The following is a 22,537-nucleotide window of genomic DNA, read 5'->3' as shown; positions in this document are numbered from 1 at the left end:
ACACCATCTATCAAGAGAACACACACTCTAGCCTGGTTAGAACACGCTACTCCTCCCCAGGGAAAATCTGAGCGTAGGTTGTTATGCTGAAAACATGCCCACTAACTAGAGTGTCCCTTGAAGGCCGGCAGGAACTCTACCTTTTATCTCTAAAACTCCACAGCCTACCTTGGTGCACATAGCAGGCACTCAATTCATGGTTGTTGGGTTTGTTTGTTTTTTAAAAACAACAGCTATCATTTAATGAGATGCTACTTTGCCACAGGACCTTTCCTTACATGGTCACTAATACTTGGGACATTGCTGTGAAGCAGGTTCAGTTAACCACACGTCACAGAAGAGGAACCTCAGGTTTGAGAAGATTAAGAAACTTGTCCAGGGTTACAAACCTGGAAGCCCAACTGCAGCTGGAACGTATTAGTAAGTCCCTGACAGCGGACTGTTTTCTTGTCCTCACTTCCATCCCCTGAAAGCAGTAGGCAAGAAAATAGGTTTTTATTTCATTAGAATTGCACTGTATTTTCATTCTGATACTAAGTCACGAGACTCAGGCTGAGATTCTTTTTCGAGGAGCATAAGTAACTCCTTAAATGACATTTTTCAAATCTCACATGACAAAGTTCTGGCCCAAAACCCATTCCTCCCTCATTCATTTCCATCCCATCACCACAAACGCTCAGGCCAGAAACCCCAGAGATATTTTAAAACCTTCTCCTTTCTTTCCTTCTATTCCATGACATCCAATCCATCTGAGCTGTGACAATTCTGGCCCCAGAATGTATCTTGAACCTATTCAATTCTTCCCATCTCCCATGCCAATCTCTGAGCTAAAGCCATCATCTGTTGCCTGTACTTTTGTGACAGCCTCGTGCTCATCTCATACTTTTGACCCCTTTGGGATAAAATTCAAACTTCCTCGATGGCCTGTGAGGCTCTGCTTGATCGAGCCTCAAATACCCAACAGCCGTCCCCATTCTGTCCCCTGACGGCACAGCTGAAAGGCCACCTTTGGAGGGAGCCCAGTCCTGACCACAAAATCTAAAGTAGGTTCCCTCTTTAATCTTGTCTCCATTGCATGATCATCTTTTCTTTGCCCTCCACTTACCACACTTTGTAATCATTCCTCTAGTTATTTCTGGGTTGACCTGTTAGTAACATCTCCGAAGGGAAGCTCCAGGAAGGCAGGGAATCTACTACTTTTATAGCACCCTTGGCTGGCGGGTGTGCCCTCTCAGTTTGTTTGTGTACATGTGTGTACGGCACGTGCAAGAGGCAGATATTAACGCTATGCAGATAGAGAGGGTGCAAGGCACACAGAGATCACGCACCTGCCCCAGGCCACGCGGCCAGGCAGCCTCACCCACCCCTGTCCTCACCGTACCATTTCTGATCAATACACAGCAGCATGCCTGGCTCTTTGTAGGCACTCAATCAACACCAGCAGCATGAAAAATGTAGTGAACTCTTCTATGTCTGAACAGCCAGAGAAATCGGGACCTCTGTAGGTTCCCCTACCCATTCCCAGCCCTACGATTCATGCTGCACCCACCTGCCTCTCCTACCAAGTCATAAGCTCCTCTAGAGCAAGAATCACGATTCGTCCATCCTCACGCCTCACGCTACCGAACATAATAGTAGGTGCTCAGAGAAGTTTGCCTAACGTGATTGAAAAATCAGTAGAAATTAACTACAATTGCAATAAAGTAAAATTCAACCAAGTGTTCCCATAAAAGTCTGGATTTATCATTTCAGTCATTTATAGAGCTGATTTGAGTGTAAAGGTATTCTTTGCGTTTCCAGAATTCAAGAGCCATTTTATAGAGTACGGCTTTCTACTTCATGAGTGGGTAAAAATTATCTTTATCGTGGAAAAAAAAAATAAGGTGAGAGAGGGAAAACTCTTTCAAAAGCTTTTTCACTATCTGCCCTAAATCTTTCAGAGCGGGCAGTAAGTGTCAAGTCCGGCATTTGGAGCCTGGCTCGTCCTGCACAAGCCTTTGTGAAGACAGATGAGCCTTATCCGAGCATCTTCCTTGTTTCTCGTCAGCACTGTGACTTGCACCCCTCTCCCCTTTTGCTTCCCAGGCTCCTCTCCCCTTTCCTCTGTCCCTTGCTATGACACTGCTAAACCACACTATGGGGATCAATGCTGAAAAGTCATTTTTACTCTATACATGAAGAATTCCTTGTCTGGGAGACACTTGGGCAAGGGAACAACAATTCAGGACAGTACAGCCCAACTTGGGGCATCCATCTAGCATGTGACTATTGTAATGCACCGGACAGCCCTCTGTGGAGTGTGGTTCTCTGCTCCGGAGCGTTCTGCACTGAAAAGAACAGACTCGGCTTCTCAGGAAGGAAATCCACGTGACAGGAGATTAGTCATTCGACCCCTTCCTCATCGCCATACCACCAACACACAGAAAGATCTCGAAGGCAGGAGCAGTCAACTCATACGCCCAATGAGGCCAGCGGCAACAGAGATTTGTGAATCTCTTCTTAGGTAAAATAATGGGGTGTCACGTGGTTGTATTTTATTGTGCAGTTATTATCTATCTGCTTTACTGTGAACTCGGCTAGGACAGGGCCTTAGTCATTTTCACTTTCCTTGCACGTATGTGACAGGTAGTCAAGCACAGCTGGGGAATGAAGGCAGGAATCTCCTTCATCTATTTGACTCCTGTGGTTCTGAGATCCCTGAGGGCAGGAGCAAGTCTTATCACCCATGGTGCCCAGCATCAGGGACGCGGCCACACAAAGGGCAGACGGCAGTTCCTCTGTTGTGAGAACATCTGCAGATGTGTTACTCCACTGTACCCAGCTAGAATGGGAGCAGAGATTAAAGGTTTCATTCCAAGTTCAAGATCTGGGTTTGTCTGTTACCTTTCTTCTTATCACACGCATGATATACGGAACAAATCAGGGTGATACTTCCTCACTAAGGATTTTGGGAAAACCTATTAAATTCAATGCAAAGAAAACAATCCAAGAACGTGCCAAGTGTAGCACTCAGTAACTCTGCAACCAGCAAATGCTGGGAAATACACTAACTCTCTGTGGCTGCCCAGTGCTGACTGGAGGCATGCTTTGGAGTCTGGAAAACAAACCCTAGTCCCAACTGTGTGATGTAGATGGCATCATGTGGACCAGTGCTCAGCGAACTATAGCTCATGATACATGAGCTACCCATTTTTGTAAATAAAGCCTTATTGGTACTGTCCTGTCCATCGTATGGACCATCCCACTGTGATTATACTAAAAATTAAGCTCCAGGAGAACAGAAACCTCACCCATGTGGCTTAGACCTGTATCACCGACACCTAGCAAAACACCTGCTTTATAGTAGATGCTCAATAAATCTTTGAGTAAAGAATGTGTGGCCAAATAAATGTTGAGGTTCTATGATAGTACCAACACCATACAGTGCTAATGGGACCCCACTGGGCCAGACCAGTGTCAAGAAGTGACTGCCTGCTCTTAGAGACCAAACCATAAGGATCTCAGTGCTGCTGCAGGACTGTGCCCTGGTTCGCTAACTACCCGGGAGTCCTCTATGAGCATGAGGTTGGACACACAACCAGGACATAATCATTACAAGAACTGAATAATACTCAGCTGTCAGAACAGATTAAACCTAAGAAGAACCTTTCAAAATCCTTCTTCTACGTATATACATTTACATTAGAAATGTTTTAAAGGAATAAACACTTGCAAAGCAGTTGAAATTTAAGGGTTCCCTTACAAAGTTGAACCCAAAACAGCTGTCAGAAGCCAAACATTTATAAACACAAATGCTCAAGGTACTGAGCGGAAAAAAAAAAAGATTTTCATATCCGAAAGAAAAAGTCCAATCTACCCTGCCATAACAAAAGCAAAGGGAGAAACAGAAAAGCCAGACGTTTCTGAGAATGATCCTTTAGTGTTAATATTAAAAGCATGTGCAAGTTCTGGCTCCAATAAAGTTGTTTATGCTTAAGATTTAAAGTAAGAAGGGTCCTTTAACTTGGAAAATGATCACATAGAACTTGTTGCATCAAGAAAGAATTCGATACCATTTTTCTCTATTTCTTCCTCTCACCAAAAAACTGTCACTTCCACACACATGTCTTTAAACCAGGCTTGGGCAGGAGACTGTTCCAGCCCTCTCTCTCCAGTCTGGCTCTGGGTACACCCATGGTCACTGGGACCTTGGGCATGGGGTGTCTTCTTTTGGGGGGGTTGTGGAGCTGTGACTCTTGGGCATATTCCAGGCATATGCTTCCTTACAACTTTTTGGGTAATACTGAATTCCTTCTTTGAAGATGGCAGGAGTTTTAATCATGTGGTTATGATAAGATTTAGATTAAAATAAATGTGGCATCCTATTGTCTCAGTTTCTGATCAAATATGAAACAAAAAAAATGTTTCAGAGCTGATCTAATGTAACCGTAAAGGATCATTTAGAAGTCAAATACTTGCAACAAAGAAATCTCAAGATAGCAAAGTTCTTTTTCAGGTTAGTTTTGGTTTTTAGTTTTTTTTTTTTTTTTTTTTACTAATCCCCTTCTAAGCCCACTTACTACATATTTCATATTCCCCATCGCAAAATCGAGATACAGAAAAATGTGTATCATTACCTAAACTGTTTTTTTTGTAATATTAACACAATCTATTTACTCCATAGGAAGAGCCAAAATTCAGAAAAGACTGACTCATTGGATTTCCCTTGAGGACTGTTGGATTCTACTTAGAACTAGCATTTCCTTATTCCTTTTGTAGTCACACCTTTAGAGATATGGTCAAGCATTTCTTACAGGAATCTTTAGAGAGCTGGGGCTCTGCACGATGGCAGAGGATTTCCAAGATGACCTTTGCTCCCGTACTAGCAGCCGACAGCATCTGACACCGATGGGCTCAGAGACAAGACGTCTCGTCTTTCTTGCCTCACTTTGCTGCCACTTTCAGGACACTGTTCTCAGTTGTAACTTTTCAGACTCTTTAATCCTTGGGGGTTGTACGTCTATATTAGAATATAAAGGCATTTTCATCAAAAGGAAAGAAAACAGGAAAAGAAAATTAATGGCTAATTACTGCAGAATCATTATTTTCCTTAAGAACCAGACATGCCAAAATGCCGCTTCTTCATCCAAGCCCTTCACAATACGGAAACCATAAAATGAAATGACAACCACCTTTCCATGACCAGCTAAGAATCACATGTGACGAGATCAAAAGTACAGCATGTGGCCCACTGGGACCTGTGACCAGAGGACCACAGCACATTTTTAAATTGTTTGACTTTTCTTCTTAAAATCTACATACTGTTTTTCTCTTATTTGTTTCAAGCCTTCTGTGTGGGAGTGTTAATAAAATCTAACATCTGTAAATCTCTCACATCGGTATGATGAATCGTCGCTCAAATTTTTCCTTTTAAGCTGGTTCTGCATTATGTGAGCTCAGCAATCTCCTTAAAGTATCCAACAATCAAAACAAAGACTTACAATCTCCACTGAAATCTCAAACAAAAAGCTCACAAACACCTAAAGACTGAGTCTCCAAACACATGACAGTTTTGGTTCAAAGCAATCAGTAACCATGAAGTAGAACAGCTTACTTCTGGCGAAAGGGCCACGAGAAAGAACAGAATGCGGGAGGGAATAAAGGTATATTTCAGCTTAACACTAATCATATTCGAGTTCAACTTGAAGGTAACATTTCCAAAACCTTACATGTGTATTAAATTTGAATAAACTCAATCAACCCTACTCTTATGCCAGGATCTTTCAGTGGACAAAGCTGCTTCCTATTTCAAGAATAAAAATTATGCCGTCAACAACAAACTCCATCACCTTTATGAGCATCTACCACAAATCTGTTTGTACCTGGACCTGCAGAACTGTCTCCCTCCCATGCGAGGCTCGTGCTCCCACTCGGGCCTGGATCCCGCCTCTCCTCCTCCTCTGGGCCAGGAGTCCCCTTGCTGGCTCCCATTCCACTGGAAACCTGCCTCCATCAGAGCAATTATCTGGTCCCCAGCCTATCACCGCACCATTCTAAGGTAAATCCTTGAATCCCTGGTGCTAAGATTAGTACTTGCTCAAAATATGAGCCCTACTAAAATTTACTTTTAAATAACATATCAGTGACTCTGAGCAAGGGACCCACTCCCCTGGCAGGCTGTGAGAGAGCAGATCATAAACATTTCAGGACCACTTTTAGCGTTTAACTTTGTGCCTGCTAAATTTTAGACAACCAACGTGTTTTTTTTCCCACTTCAATTTGAACATATAATTTCTTGTTTACTTCATTTCTTCAAGGAAATGGGAGAAGAGATGCTGAAATTGGGAATACTAGGAATCATTAATTTTTTTTTTCTTTTTTTTGGAGAAATGTTCTCATCGTAACAGTTTTGCTCCTCTAGTCATTAGAAGAATGAAGGCAGCTGAGGGCAGCTGATACTTGGGAATTTTCCATTTAAGTACCTGAGTTTGTTTTCTGCCATTTTCATCAAAGACAGCCACCCCCAAATACATTTCTGCTAGATGTAACTGTGCTGTTATTCCGGTGGCTGGTCCCCGTTTTACAGATTACTTACACAGCCTCCTAGTGAGCCCTGCTGCGTTTATACTATTATGATGCCATAAAAAAAAATTACGTGCAATTTTAAGGCCAGTAGTAAATGCCTCAAAATTAGGTGAATGAAACATGTAGCATTTGGCCATTTTCATCACCTTCGGCGACTGTCCTGAAAAGCCCACCCTGTACCCCATCTCACAACAGAACGTCTCCATTTCTCCACTCTCGGTTCTTCCGGTACAAAGGTGTTTCAGCCACACCCCACAGCAAGGCTCCCAGCAAAGTGTCATCAAAGGGAAGATGCTAAGTGCCTCGAACAGGCTATCTGTGATCTTCATCGGGCTTCAAACAGTCACAGTCTCGCCTTATAGATATTTTAAGGAAAACTGGTAAAGGTAGACACAGCAAATGAACATGTATTTGAGAATCAAGAGACAAAAATAAATACAAACAAATCAATATATTTGCATTTTATGTAAATGTCAACGCATACGAGCTGGCTCTCTCCTGGAGACTCTACCTCATTTCCAGTAAGTCATCACTTGCAGATGAGTCGGAAAATGCTGACAGATCTCTAGCAGATAAAGTGGATCAGAGCAGTCTATGATGAAACCGACTCATATCCGTGCCTCCAAACACAGCTTAGGCCGGAAAGCAAGTTGAAGAATGTCCAAAAAATCTTGAAGAATCCAGATGTTCCTGTAATCATCCGCTGATAAATTTCCCAAGACAAAAGAACTTAAAGATGGGAAATTCCAAGATGTTTAATACTCAGAGACTATCTGCATCCAGACAAACTTTGCACTCGACCACAGAAAGTTACAGGCCTGTGGTTTGCTGATGCGGTCAGATGTCCAGAGTTCTGTGCTGGCATCTATGTCCCACCACTACCCTTCCAGAAGGGGCAGGGGTGATCACATTTTAAGACATAAATTAGAAAACACTGAAAATGAGACATAAAAGATAGGGATCTTGAAAACACATAATTTAAAACAGCTACAGGAACCAGGGAAGTTTAACAATTATTAATAACGAGTAATATCCATCAAAACCTTTCTCTGTTTCTAAGGCTTCATGCTAAGAATGTCACATTTTCTTAACTTATTCCTTTCCATTTTTTGATATAAGTTGCATTATTATTCCCACTTTACAAATAAGAAAACTAAGTCTTAAAAGTATTAAGAGACGTGCCCAAGGCATATGACTTATGAACAACGGAGATGGAATGTGAATTCAGTCTTTTTGATTCCCAAGTCCCAGCTCTTAAGCACCAGACCAGAGACTGAAAACAGCAAGGGCCCAAGGGAGATGTGACCACGGTCTCACATATGTGGGGGTTTGTAATATGGAAGAGAGAAAAGATTGGTTACATTCTAAAGTAGCAGTTCCCAAATCCATTTGTACCAGGGAATCATCTCCGCAATGTTTTTTAAAAAAACACACTTTGCAAGGTGCCACCAACGGATTCTGATTCAGGTGATCTGGCATAGAGGACAAGAAGCTGTATGTTTCACTATGCTCTACTGAGTTCGAGAACCAACGCTCTATATCTCAGAACTAGAATAAACGCAGAATTACTAGGAGGCAGGTTTGGCTTTATATTATTAAACAAATAGACAAAGCGAACCAAACCACACACATACATACACACACACACCAGCCCTAACAATCAGAGCTTCCCGAGTGTAGTAGCAGCGACCTCCTAGAGCATCGTTACACCATGGAAAGAATCCAATCTCTGGAAACAGAGGTTTCTGGTTCCACTTCTGGTTTAGCCATTATTAGGTGTGTAGCCTCAGTCGAGTTATTTTCTGTCTCTGACTCTCAGTTTTTGCACCTGGGAATGACCGAATACTTACCTCGAAGAAGTGCTGTTAAGAATTAGAGAGCGTTAGGTGAAATTCCACGCATCCTGGCTGGCGTGTGGTTGGTGCTCGTGAGCAAAGGAAGCCCCGCCCACCTGACAGGTAACGGCCCAGCCAGGCTTCTGTGGCAGGCCACCAGGCCTCCGCGACTGGACAGTGTTGGCTGCACCCGCAGTGCCCTTTTCCCCATATCCCCACCACCGTCCCACCCCCACCCCCCAGGTGGCCATGTGATATGGGGGAACCAGCCTCAAGCCCAAGTTTCAGAAATGAACCTTGACTGGCCTAATCCAATCAGCCTACACCTGCCCACCTGCCACAGTGACAGGCAGTAACCAGAGCCCAAACCCAGCAGCAAATGGTGCTCCGCTCACTGCAGGGACTGGCTTGGGAGGGAAGCTGTGGGTGTGCGTCCTAAACTGGGCCAAGAGACTAAACCCAAAGATTTCTTTTTGACAGCTGGGGGGACAGGAGCACGTCCTCTTCCCGACTGTGTGTCAGTCTGACACCTGCCACTCAGCAGCCATTTTGCCACCAAGAGGCTTTATCAAACCAAATCTGAAGCCTGAGCTAACTCTGTGTTTTTGAGATGTGTGAACCAATAACTTCTCTTGTTCTTATCACTTAAGCTGGTCTGAGGTTGTCTGTCTATCACCAAGAATGAAAACACTCCAACTTATCCACAATCCCCAGGATCGGAGTGCTGAGCTATAACCATTTAGATCACTTCTAACTCTATGACCCCATGACCTCTTAGAATATTTCTATAATTAATACCTGACTTAAAATTTATAACACTTATGACAACTAGTTTCTTCAGCCTGGACAGCCTGTGCCCCTTTCTCCTCCTAAGAATCCTGCTCACCTTTTAGGACCCAAATTAAACGCCTCCACTACTGCAAGGCCTTTTAAGAGAACCAGTTAATCAATCTTCCTCTGCACGCCCACAGCATTTTACTGTTTTTCTCTTTTATCCCTGATTTCACTGTCGATTTTTCTCATGCCTGTTCTCCCCCTAAATTTAGCCCGTGAGCACCTTGAGGACATCATCCTATAATACCTAGGCATGATTTGTTTACAGGCGAACTGTGCAGCAAAGCAGCACAAATCCAGCTCATTGTGCATGACCAGTGCCTAAGAAGGGCCTGGACGTGCAGCAGGTTTGCAACAAACCACCACTGATTCTTCACATGCAAGACAGTGGTTAGCTGGATGCATGAGAGCAAAGTAACACAGCAAAGGCTTCAGCCTTAGGCTTCTAGGCATCTTACTTTGTACCTTGAAGGAATCAAAAAGAAACAGATTCCCCATCGTGCACCACTGATTTCCAATTACAATCACGTTTTTTTTTCCCCCCTCCCAGAGCCTTATAGGCCAATTTAGGTATGAGAGGGTTTATGGGGCTGGAGGTAGTTTTATAGTCTTTTCTAACCTTATTAAACTTACTCAGAACTCAACATCCAAATAACATTTTCAAAAATAAAGTTAGAAAACCCAAGTCCTATATATACCCTGCGCCTCAAGGTATAAAAACTCAATTTTTAAAAAGAGTATGCACACCACATAAAAAACATCTATTCTGTGACCTCTTCCATAATACCTCACAACTCTCAATTCTCACATCATCCTATGTTGTCAGAGGTCATTGGAAGGTGTCTCTCTTATATTTGTTATATCTAGCTTTTTCTTTTTTTTTTTTAAAGGAGAAAAGTGGTGAGAGAGAACTCTCCTTTAGTCCTATTTTTATTTGGTCACACAGCTAAGCAGACCTTGAAGGGAATTTCTGGATCTGGCACGATTTCCAATGGCTGCGATTAGAAAGGAAGTATGTAGTGTGAACTAGGACTGGTCTTGTTATCCACATTCCAAGACTAGATCACACTGTCAGGAATGAGGATGTTTCCTACGACTCAAATTCCTCATTGACATAAACCATCCTGGTCTGGAGTTGGGGCCATGCAGTAACAGAAGTGGCCTCTGCAGGCAGGGAGAGACTGTCCCCCACCTTGATTTTCAGTCCAGTGGGATTCGTGTTGGACTCCTGACCTCCAGAACTGTAAGATAATAAATGTACAGTTTTAAAGGCCATTGCGTTTGCAGTAATTTGTCATGACAGCAACAGAAAACCAGTGCATGGACTTTTCCATCCAGATGGCTGCTAACTCTGTGTGTCTCCAGCAGCCCCTTGGCAAACAATAGTGCTGTTCAAAAGAAACTGTTACGTTTATCCAACATAAAGCATAATAAGTCATGATCGTATGGTGAAGTGAGAAAGAAGAAACTTTTAAAATTTAAAGACCCAAACAAGAGGAAAATTCGGGTAACTACTCAGATATGTTTCAAACTTTCCTCTTATACTCACTCAACAGACGTGAGTAAGTAGATGCTTTAACTGACTTTTCTATATGTGGATAAAATGCATTTAATCATTAATTAGACACAAAATTTGCAAAGGCCCTTCCATGTGCCACTGTCATGGATGCTGAGGATTTCCTACGTTCACGATGCTCACCATCTATGTGAGCGAGGGCAAGTGTGAAAATAGAACATTCACGTCTTAGTTCCTCAATGCTAAAATAGGAAATCCCAACAGCCACAGCTTCAAAGTCATGTCATTATAGGCGGATCCTCAGATAGAGAGCTTAACCATGTGCGTTTGTTATCTGTTGCTGCTTAATGCGGTAACAACTTAAAACAACAAACATGATTTCACGCCGTTTTGAGGGTCAGGAATCTGGGAGTGTCTCTGCCGGATGGTTCGGGCTCAGGGTGTCTCAGGAGGTTGCAGTCAAGCTGTCAGCAGGGGCCACAATCAACCCAAAGATGGACAAAGGCCGGAGGACCTAAGCTCACTCCCGTGGTCCTTAGCAGACCTGGGTCACTCACTGGGGGCTGCCAGAGGCTGCGGTTCCTTGGTTGGAGGGCTTCCCCATTGGGCTGCTCCAAGAGGCAGGGGACTCCCCCACAATGAGTGACCCGAGACAGAGAAACCAAAGCAGAAATCCATGATTGTTATCATGTAATCTCAGAATTGACCTGCCATCACTTCTGTTGTATCCTGATGATCACAACGACCCACTGTGGTACATGAGAGGAGACAGTCACCCAAGGGTGTATAAGGAGGCAGGGGCCACAGGGGGCCATGCTGGAGTCTCACTACCTCACTGTGTTCCTCCAAAACATCTCGACAAGGGAAGCCATGTGGTGTAACAAGCATGGTTCTAAAACACTGGTCACGCCTGGGTGGCAGTAGTGCTGCTCCCCCTGCACTTGACATTTATTGTTTATCACGGGCCAGACACTTTTTGAAGCATGATACTCTTACTAACTCATTTACCTCTCAGTACCCCCCTCTTAAGTAGAATTGTCACCATCATGCCATCGCTGAGAAGATCAAAGCAAACAGAAGTTCATCCACTTGCCCGAAGCTTCCTCAATAGTAAGAGGCAGTCAGGATTTGAACCTAGGACGTTTAGCATCTAAATCCACCTTCTAAGCCACTGTGTTCTATTAGCTCTTTAACACAGAGTATGGAAATAATGCAGGTAGATAAACCATAAAATTATTAGCAATACTGAAATTTAGAAGAAGAATTCACATTTAAAATTTTGGTTCAAAACCAGGTAGCATGGTTCCACTTACATGAGGGACCTAGAGTGGTCAAATTCATAAAGACAGAAAGTAGAATGATGGTCCCCAGGGGCTGGGAGAAGGGAGAGTGAGAAGTTATTATTTAATGGGCACAGAATTTCAGCAGGGAAGCTGAAAAACTTGTAGAGATGGATAGTGGTGATGGTTGTACAACAATGTGAATGTACTTAATGCCATAGAACCATACACTTAAAAATGACTGAAACGGCCAATTTTACTTTACGCATATTTTACCATAAAAAAAGACACTCAACTACAGTATCTGAAATTCCATCCAGAGGCTCACTCAAAACGAAAAATCCCACGCAACCACTTTAGATGCTTAGCAAACAGTTTAGTTCTATGGCATGGAAAGGAATCCAAAAGGACTTGTATTTTTTTCTGGTTGGTCCATCATTTTTCTCTCGGCTTCTTTTGGCTGCACTTTTCATTACACAAAAAATAAAATATCAGAAGAGTTTCCTTTACTCTCATCTCTCCCAAGTCACATAAGAAGCAATTTTAAAGTGGAAATTGTAGTCCGTTCCTAAACCCAGGGAAAATCTGCCCATGCTGAGCACTTCATAGCATGTATTAATACTAATAATACTATTAGAACCACTCTGTGATCATCACTATTTACCCCCGTCCCCAGATTTGTCCTGTGTGTCTCAAGAGTCAGAGATTGACCCAACAAAATGAAAGAAAGGAAGTCAACTGGGAGGCAGCTGGGACTTTAGGCCCCCTGGCAGTTGGGGTTTAAGCTACTGGCGTGGATATGCCGGCTGGCTGGAGAAGGTACGGGAAGGTTACTCTCTTCTGAGATCGGCCTTTCAGATTTATGTTCCTTCCCAGTCCTCATCCTCTGCACTAGGTATTTTCTCTTGGTGCATCTTAGAAGCAGGGGCTCCAAGCTTCCTCCTCACCACCACGGTCAACTCTCACATTTTGGGGGAGAGTTATACTTCCAGGAGGCACGCCTGGCCTCATTTCAGAAACGGGGAAGAGTCTGGTCATAAAATGAAATGTTATGCCCTTAGTTCAGAACATATGTTTAACCCACCAGTCATTTCCCCTTGTTAATCATTCACAGGCAGATCGTAATAGTCGGTGGTACAGAGTGAGACTGAGAAGGTGAGAGATGAAGAAACTTTCAAAAAAGATGTTGTAAAAAAAGGCCACTGGCAAAAAGTAACCTTCAAAAAATTCACAGCTAATGGATGTGGAGCGCAGTGTCTGGGGGTCGGGCACGCTTGTAGCTCTGGCTTGGGCAGCAAAAAGGCAATACAGGTCACCAAAGTGTTTGTCCCCCCCATATTCTGACATTTAAAAATAAAAGAAATTCCATTCTTCAAAAAATATGAATAAATAAAACAAAATACACCATTTACCTAGAGGTTTCTAGTGCCCACTGAACAAACTGCCATGTTTATTAATGCTACGTATCAGACGGGGCTTCACAAACCTCAGGACACCTGAGAAGCAGCATCGTGAGTTCGCTGGAACGAAGGAGAAACAATGAATCTACCATGAACTCGTCTGTTGCGTGGATGGGAAGTATCTAACCTACGCCTGTCTACACATCTGCAAAACAGAGACAACAGTAGCAACCCCGGGAGGTCGCTGTGAGGACCGAATAGGTAATTTATGCCAGTATGTTTAGTGAATCTTTACAGATTTGGGGCTCAGTGATATTTTGAGATATAAATTTGTATTCCTCTGTTTGCATCACCTCTTTGTTTTTCTCCATGGAGCAAACTCTGCTCAGCGCCGCAGGGAAGGCACGTGGCCGTGTTTAAAGCAGAAACTGCCTGCGAAATACGGGATGAGACAGAGGGTCGGCGCGGAGACCAGTGAAGCCCGGAGGTTTAAGGGAGCAGGAGCCTGGGCCCCAGTTCTCGGTAGCACGGCCACCCTGGAAGCACAACTTCCCCAGGAGGAGGATCTGTATGGACAGAGGCACACGCAACTCCCGAGTCCTGCGTGTGGCAGGACGCACTAGAGAGCCACCAGGCCTGCAGAGATGGGTGGCTAAGAGACCGTGTCCCCAACAGCCTGGTCCTGGGGATGATCCCAGAACCCCAAGAAGGGAGGTTAAGTTTTCCACCACCTCAGGGGAAAGAGGGATCAGAGCCGCAAATTGGGCAGCTTTGTGGGAAAAAATTTGGAATGTTATTTCTTGAATGTTGGAGTTTTGGGGACTGAGTTTTATATCCGTTACAATGTCTGAATTCCCAACACCTAATATCCTTCTGGCAGTTAATGCCCAAAGCAGTAAATGTTTCTTGTTTTACTGTACAAATACGTACACATAGGCCACCCTCTCTGACTAAAAGAGCACACAGACTGTGCTGCTCTCATGAAGCTGGGCAATGGCAGCGCACAGATTCTGCAACGGTTTTCTACGTGCTGCCAGGCACACAGAGGATGCTAAATAAGAACCTCTTGGCTGACAGGTGACAAACTGTCCAGAGCAGCTCATAACTTCCCCAGACCCTGCGATCAACGGCACACACCTGCCGACCAGTTGGCTGGGATTAGGGGTACCGAGTGTTGGGATGAATAGACCTTTTTTCCACGCAATGCTAATGCGTTTACATAGAACAGAATCCATGGTAAGGGTGTTAGTCTAAAAACCGTGATCCAACCCCTTGAAAATGGAACAAATAGATGCACTCATTTAGGCTCAGGCCTTACTTATCTGATCTCGTTACCTAACACATTCCCGGAGGCGAGAAGAGCGTGGAATTCAATAACCATCTAGCAAACCTTGACTGACAGAAGACTCAAGACCTCCACCTCCGTATAATGAAATACAAAGTAGCGGTGACTGTAACAAATATGGCCAAGCCTAGTATGCAAGAGCCCAAGTCAAATCAAGTACAGCGTGAAGAACAAGGGCTGGCCAGCTTTCCAGTGTCCCTTTCCAAACTAGGGACACCTCCGGCGACACAGAGAGCTCAAAGCAGGGAGGAGAGGGACCTGTCTGTCAGCCCCAGCTGTACGCTTCCTCCAGCCCCGTGCTACTCTTCTGCAAGATGCGTCCGTGCTTTGTAGGAAGGAGCCTACCCCAGATTCTGAAGCCCTAACGGTATGAACGGGTATGAACTGGCACTGTGACGATGTTAGCTGGCACGGACACCAGGTGTCTGTCTCAGGGGAGGTGCACGTGGAGCATTTCCCACAGGTGTCTCCCAGCCTGCTCTGGCTCCTAGGGTTTCTGGGCTCAGTTCGGGGCACGGATTTTAAGCAAGGAAATGACACAGTGACCCTACCAAATGGGACACTTAATGAATTTATTTAATGATGCCAAACGTGAGGAGCCCCTCTAAGCAGAGATGTGCGAGGAACAGAAGGAGAAAGACTGATCTGCTGAAACGCATCTCACACAGCTGAATCCCCTGGGTGCTAATTGAGGACGATGGGATGTGGAGGGGGGGCTGATCCCTGGAGAATCTACGTCGTTGTGCAATCACAAGGGCAGCATCTTCTGCTCTTAGTGTGCTCGGTGCCGTGAGACACAGAAGTCACCCTCTCTCTCTCTTCCAGAAGCCTCTGATAGATATCAGCAACGACAACGCACATTTTTGGCTAACCATGCACTCTCACCTCCCCTGGTATCATTCCATCGTCGCTATGAATCAGCGGTGGCAGGGATTACTTCTGAGAACCACCAAGACGTGGGCAGGGACCGGGCTGGCAGAGGCGGGAGGCAGCGCTATGCACAAGGGACTTTCTCCGGGTCGCTGAGCTATGCAAATGAGCAGGCGCCACAGCCTACAGTCCTGATCCCCAGCCCTTCCCCAGAACCTCAGCGCCTCCGACAGAACCAGGGGAGAAGACACTGTGTCCCGAGGCGGCTGAGAGTCCTGCAGAAGCAAGGAGGAAGTAACAAAGGAAAGGGGTAAGGACGGAGGCCTTGCAAATCAGGGAGTGACCCCAACTGCTGGGCGAGGGACCAGCCACTACCTAGGGTACCTTCAAGCCCTAAAGTGCACTGAAAAGATAACAGCTCCCTCTGGCAGGTGCTCAGACGAGGTCACGCATAGGCACTGTTCTGGCAATGCCCAGACAGACAAACCTCTCTGTGATCCCATCTGTAAGGTCTGACAAGAACATAGTCTGCAGACGAGGAAACTCGGAGCGTGGCATTCCTCCAGGGAAAACGTTGTGCTGGACCCAGGCCAGGCCTGCCAACACCTGTGAGCAAGTGAATTCCAAACTGTGCACGCCCAGATCGGCTCCTCCAGGGCCTGGCCCACAGCGTTTCATCCAGAGCAGTGAAGATACGGAGGTATCTTCCTGCTGACAGCCCCCACCCAGGGGACATCCCACGCATCGCTAACCCACCGCGGAGCAGGGCACGGAGATCGTTAACTATAAACCCTGGGCAAAAAGTACAACGAAACCTCGTTTTCTGAGCTCTCAGAGTTTTGGAACCTGATAGCTACTGCAGAGGCACGATTCTTGTTGAATAAATAATTCTAAGTCAGTGACCTAATTAGGGACTCATGTCTGGAATACAGTTTGATGACTTCAGTTTCTATTGCGAATTTGCTTCATTTTATTTACTAGCCAGTGTATTTCTATGAAGGGACCAAGTGACAACCACAATGACATACCACTTCCTACCTATTAGGATGGCTACTGCAGAAAAATAAATAAATATAAATAACCATAGGCTAACTAAAGCAAAAGAGAGAGAAAAAGGTTAATGAAACCAAGATACCATATTCTCGTTTCAAAATCAAACATCAATTGTTGAATAAATAGTATAAGATACTAATCTTTTAGGCTTACCCAAATCCCTTCCAGGAAAACAAACAATAAATTAGAAAGAAGAGTGAATTTAAGGTTACAAAATCTGGTTTAAGCCCAGCTCAACGACTTATTTTACTTCCTTCTTCACTTAGCAAGCACCTACTGACTACCTGCTAGGCACCAGGCAATGTGCTGGCCAGTTCACTTAATGCTTTGAACCCTGGTTCCTCTGCTATAAAACGGGAATAACATATCTACCTCCCAGGATTGTCATGAAGGCTAAATGAGATAAGCTGTGACCGCTCTTGACTCCTGGTTGACACGCAATAATAGCTGACTGAAGAGAGTGTCTCTTGCCTAATTCCTCGGAATAAAAATCCCTGATGCTGATAAGATACATAAATCACGGTGCTTGTGTTTTCAATGAAGGCATTGTACTGCCGGGCCGTAGGCAAATACACACAGACAGCTACCTGGTTCCCTGTGCCCCACCCGCTTTCTCAGCCCCCAGCCAGCCAGAAGATGACACACGGCAGGGCACTGATAGACGTCTGGTTTTTTCTATTCTTCCCAGAAGAGATGGGAAGAGAGAAGAGAGAGGTGGAGGAGAGATGTAAGAAGGGGAAAGGGAACATGGAAGAAAAGGAAAAAGGATGTGAAGACAGAGATGGGATATTACTTCTTCCCCTTCTCTCTCAGCGAGGTAGAAGGGGCTACGGTCTGTTTCTCTCTAGGAAAGCCCCACAGCATCAAGCAGGCCCCCAAACCAAAGATGACAGGGAACTCGTCCGGACCCTAAAAAAAGTCCCTTTGAACCACAAAGGACTCCTCCCTGCTTCCCCCCCCATGACACCACCATACACACGTGCGAATGATAAACTTTTATTTTGCAATATGGCCAAAACAGTTATTAAGGAGTTTCCTTTCTAGAATATTCGCTAATCAAGGTAGCAGAGAACTCAGATAACCAGACCTACAAGCCTTATGCTGAGTTCCTCTCGTCTAGTAAACTGCAGGATTCTGGAAGGCAGAGAACATACCTAACAGACCTCCGTAGTATTTGTTAAATCTATATCTTGACTTATACAGTGTTGGGAAATAAAAAGACCACATTTGCATATTGCACATAGACCGAATGCCTAGATAACTTACACACTGTTTTATTGCATCTGAGTAAGATTTTATTTAAAGTCTTGTAGTGACAAAGAAAAGCCCACCAATAAACCTATTTGTACCACTTCAATCAAGTCTTATGAAATAGGGCCACTGTCCCAGACCTCTGACACAAGAGCAAGATTAATGTAAATGATACTCCTAAGGTCACCAGACAGAACCCCATCTAGGCTCGTATCAGGCCATTTCCAAATACTGCCTTCTACCTACTCACCTGAACGTCACCGTCATTTGTGTGAATTAAATGACATCTTAGAAAGTGCTGCTTTTCTGACTAGTGAGGAAGTTTTAGTTCAATAGAAGATGAACTGCTCCAAGGAGAAAAATATACGCCAGCCAAGTCCAAACATGTCTGCCTACCTGTGGTTCCCATAAACATCTCCTTCTCTTGCCAACCTTCAACATTTCGGGGTGTAGATGCTCTGTAAGTTTCTCCTTGCTCCAGGAGGTACTAGGCAAGAGACAGTGTCTAGCTTCAACTCTAGAAACCAAGGGATATGAGGAAATCATGTTTTGGACATGCAGAGATTTTGCATTAGCCGCCCGTGCCAAAATCTAAGCAGCATGCCTGCTCCCTATCATGGGATCTCTGGCTTTGCAAGCTGTGGTTTGAAGATGGAAACAATAATAATCCCACACAGCAATGACTAACATTTTATGGGGAAGACTGAAAATATTTTAAATGTTTTTCATGATCCTCTTTTTGAACTACAAATGATAGTCAAACAAAGGTCACCTCCCTGACTGATAATCCTCAGAACTGCAGACTCTCTAATAAATAACATTTGCAGATGGTTCCTTTCTTTGCGTATCAACACTGTCCCTCTTGAGAGCCGGCAGCTACTCAGAACAGAACACTAAACTGGCCCGAAGGAGACCTGGGATCCTCTGGATCTCTCTTTCCTCACTTCAGAGTGAGAGATTTAGACAGAATCTCGGGTAGCTCTCTTCCAGTTCTGGTTCTGGGTGACCCGGGAAGATCACAGGTACTCTGTAGACCCCCCACATCCAACACCCCAACTGCGGAGTCCCTATCCTCATCAGGATTGCATTTGCTAGAACCAAACCCAAAATCTTTGAGACAGCACCGAATTCATCGTAGGGACAGGCAGCAAGGTGAGCCCACCTTGGGGAGACCCTGCCAGGTGTGAGGACAGACTCCAGTCTGAAAGGCAAGATGACCATGTCCTTGCAAAGTAGCCCCCCCCAATCTGGTACCCCACTGCAGGGCTCCCAGAGAAGCACCTCAGTTTACCACTGCACAACATAAGTGTGTTCTACACTCTTCAAAGAGAACGGATGCGCGAAGGGCAAGGGAGAGAAGAGGAAGGTTGTAGGCAGGAAGATGGCGGGCAGGGCTCAGGAAGAGATGCTGGAAGAGGAGGAGGGAAAGATGGTCAAGGGGGCAGCGAAACACCAAGTGTGGATGTGCAGACACACAGAGAACTGAACCCAGAACCTGAAATGTGAACAATTCTGCTATGCTATGGGGCTCTGATTCACACTCCATTAGGCTCTGGGGAAACCCAACAGAAAGTTCTCGGCTACTTCTCAAAGCCCTGAAGGGGCATCAGGAGCATCTACGCTACCACAGTGCCATCTAGTGGAGTGGGGGGACTTACTGTGACCTGACCAGACTAGGACTGATTCCACATTGCTATACCAGGCAATAAATACAGGTGACGGAGCGTATTCTTAAGGAATATGTACAGCCGCAGTTCATACATTTTTATATCCTATGGGTTAGGTATCTCCTCTCAGACCAAGTTGAACTGCCCTGTAAGAGATGCGCCTTTCTAACAATATGAAACTATCCTCCCCATTTTTCCAATGGTATCTATTCTGAGCATCTCTTTGAAGTATACAGATCAATGTTATGAAACATGAAGTTTATGATATACGTAATACAAACATCTCACATATCTAGTCATTAAATACTAATACAGTTTGTTGCTTTCCTTTCTCCACAGTTTTCCCATGAAATTTCCTTGAGAACAGGTACAACAGTGTAAATCTCAGTGATTTATTATGCAGCTGACTTTACTAGGGATACTAGGACCCAGGATACGGGCCTGTGACAGTGCTATCGTGCTACAGTGTAACAGTTCTAGCAACTCAGGCAAGTGAGTTCTGGGAAGGAACCTAGGCGGGAACAAAAGCACGTGCTCTGGCTTAGATCTGTCTCATTCCTGTCTGTAAAATGGGCATGCTCACACTGACGTCACAGGACTGTTGTGAGGATGACATGATAACAGGTGTGCACAACGACCAGCATGGTGCTGACTTTTAGAAGGTACGAAGTTTATGTGATTAATATTTTTCCGCTGTCCATCCACCAGAGAAATAACAATTCCTATTTTCCGTCAGGCTACTATAATAAGACTCCTCAATCCGATCTGTTTAATAAAAAATGTAAAAATGAGAGAGAATAAAAGCCTTCAGAGACTCTGATTACCCACCCCCCCAACCAGAAAGTCAACCGATTCATCAACACTGGGGTGAAGATGGAAGTCTGCCAGCCGTGGTACCTGGGAGAGTTCACAACACACTTGACTGTAATTCATGTGTGCTGTAATCCTGTGGGCAAAAGGGCCATAAAAGTTGTTCTGGTTTTTCTTATACTTCAAAGGAAGCAATTTAATGGCCATGAATTACAGTCTCCTGATTACACTGTAACTATGAAACACAACTGTTCTGGTATGATTTCCAGCCTGGCTCCTTCGCCAAAGGAACTTCAAGGCAAGAATTTAAACACAATAACCTTTCCAGGCTTTCGTCCAGCTTCCTCGTGCAGGAGACTCTACCCTTGGGAGTCCAGGGAACAGACACACACAAAAGGGTTACGCAGAGTTGAGGCCTGAAAGAGGGTGGTCTAGAGAGTTGAGTTGGGGCAACCCAGGAAACGGAGAGCAAGTGAATTTTGTTCCCTGGGGAGAATCATGTGCTACAGACACCATAAGAGAGAAAAGAACAGGGGAAAGTTTTAAAAAATTAAGGGGCAAAAGTTACATTAAAATGTTAATTAAAAAAAAAAGACTTCACAAATGTGGGCTCTTCCTATCCTATTGCATTTTCTTCCAGACTATTGCAGGGTACAAACGTTTTAGTTACATGGATTGCTTCTGTACTGCTCGGGTCAAATTTATCAGTATACCCATCACCCAGATAGTGTGTATTGTACCCGTTAGGTATGATTTCACTCAACCCCTCCTCCCACCTCCTACCTGCACAATTTCCACTGAGTTTTACTTCCAGCTGTGCACACTGAGTGCTGATCGGTTAGTTCCAATTTAATAGTGAGTACATGTGGTGTTTGTTTTTCCATTCTTTAGATATTTCACTTAGGAGAATGGTCTCAAGTTCCATTCAGATTGTTGCAAGGTGTATTTACTCATTTTTATGGCTGTGTAGTACTCCATGGTATACATATACCACATTTTCTTAATCCACTCATGAAGTGATGGGCACTTAAGGTTGATTTCAGATCTCTGTGATTGCAAATTGTGCTGCAATGAACATTATAGCACAGGTGCCTTTTGATAAAAAAGACTTTTTTTCCTTTGAGTAACTACCCAGTAGTGGAATTGCTGGACAAAAAGGTAGGTCTACTTTTACTTCTTTGAGGAATCCCCATACCTTTAGCCAGAGAGAGCAAGCCTAAAATATTGCCATTGCCCTGAGACTCCGCAGGTAAGTATACGTCTTTCCCACAGTAGCAAAGCAAATGTTCACAGCTGGAAGGCAATCCCTCATGGTGGAGCCAACACTACAGCTGGAAACTGCACTTGATTTTCAATCCTAGTTTCTCAACTAACCAGCTCTCTGACCTTGGGCAATTTCCCTGAACATGGGTTTGCTCTTGTAAAATGGGGTTAGTCACCCATCTCTAGGAAGTGCTGCCATGAAGCTAAAATGAGAGGATGGGAGGACAAGTAAATCGAAACTGCATTTCTGTGTTCCATTCCCCGTCTCTGCTGGACTCAAACAAGGCCTGGACGACAGGTCCAGTGTTCTCCAACTATTAATAATAAATATGCCCATGGTTTAAGGATGTAAAGAAGCACCCTTAAACTGATAGAGCAAAAGTAAAGCACAGAATCCTCTCGCCAACAGAAAAATCTATGAAACCTGCAAAGAGGATAAAGAAAGGAAGAGTAGGGGGTGCTGAGTCCTTCAAGCCCCCAGTCAGTCATCGCTCGCTATCATTACCAGATGTCTTCCCTGAATCAAGGGTCTCTGTCAGAACCCCACGCATGTGCAGTCTTGGTTAGGGGTCAGAGCACCCATCTCCTGCTATTTAAAGATGTTTATCATCAGTCTGTCTCCGCAGAGAGCTGGCCTCCGTGCAAGATATGGACATTCAGAACCTAATTGTGCCCAAGCTCTGGGAATAAGTTTTGTGTACGCGAGACAGCTATAGATATTTAAAGCGTAAGAGAAAGGAGAAAAAGGGGGATTCTTGACTGTACATTTGGGAATCGATTCTACTACATTGTTTTAAGACTGGCTTAACAATTAAAGTGTGTGTTTTGGATGTTTCTGTTAAAAGCACA

General features: G+C 44.4%; 1 protein-coding gene across 11 annotated transcripts in view; it reads right to left on the bottom strand.

The window, feature by feature from the left end:
- SMYD3 (SET and MYND domain containing 3) overlaps positions 1-22,537 on the bottom strand; it is a 358,877-nt gene that overhangs the window by 89,803 nt on the left and 246,537 nt on the right. The window contains exon 1 of one of the 11 annotated variants that reach the window (XM_045537188.1): positions 390-408. The exons of the other annotated variants lie outside the window; for them this stretch is intronic. The gene's annotated coding sequence lies outside the window, so the exon portion shown is untranslated. Of the gene's footprint in view, positions 1-389; positions 409-22,537 lie in introns of those variants that run through there. 11 annotated transcript variants of the gene reach the window in all.

The sequence above is a fragment of the Lemur catta genome, chromosome 25 (assembly GCF_020740605.2).
Source record: "Lemur catta isolate mLemCat1 chromosome 25, mLemCat1.pri, whole genome shotgun sequence".
In the NCBI taxonomy this organism is placed as follows: Eukaryota; Metazoa; Chordata; class Mammalia; order Primates; family Lemuridae; genus Lemur; species Lemur catta.
The sequence above is the reverse complement of the archived record's forward strand: the minus strand, read 5'-3'. Positions and strand labels throughout refer to the sequence as shown.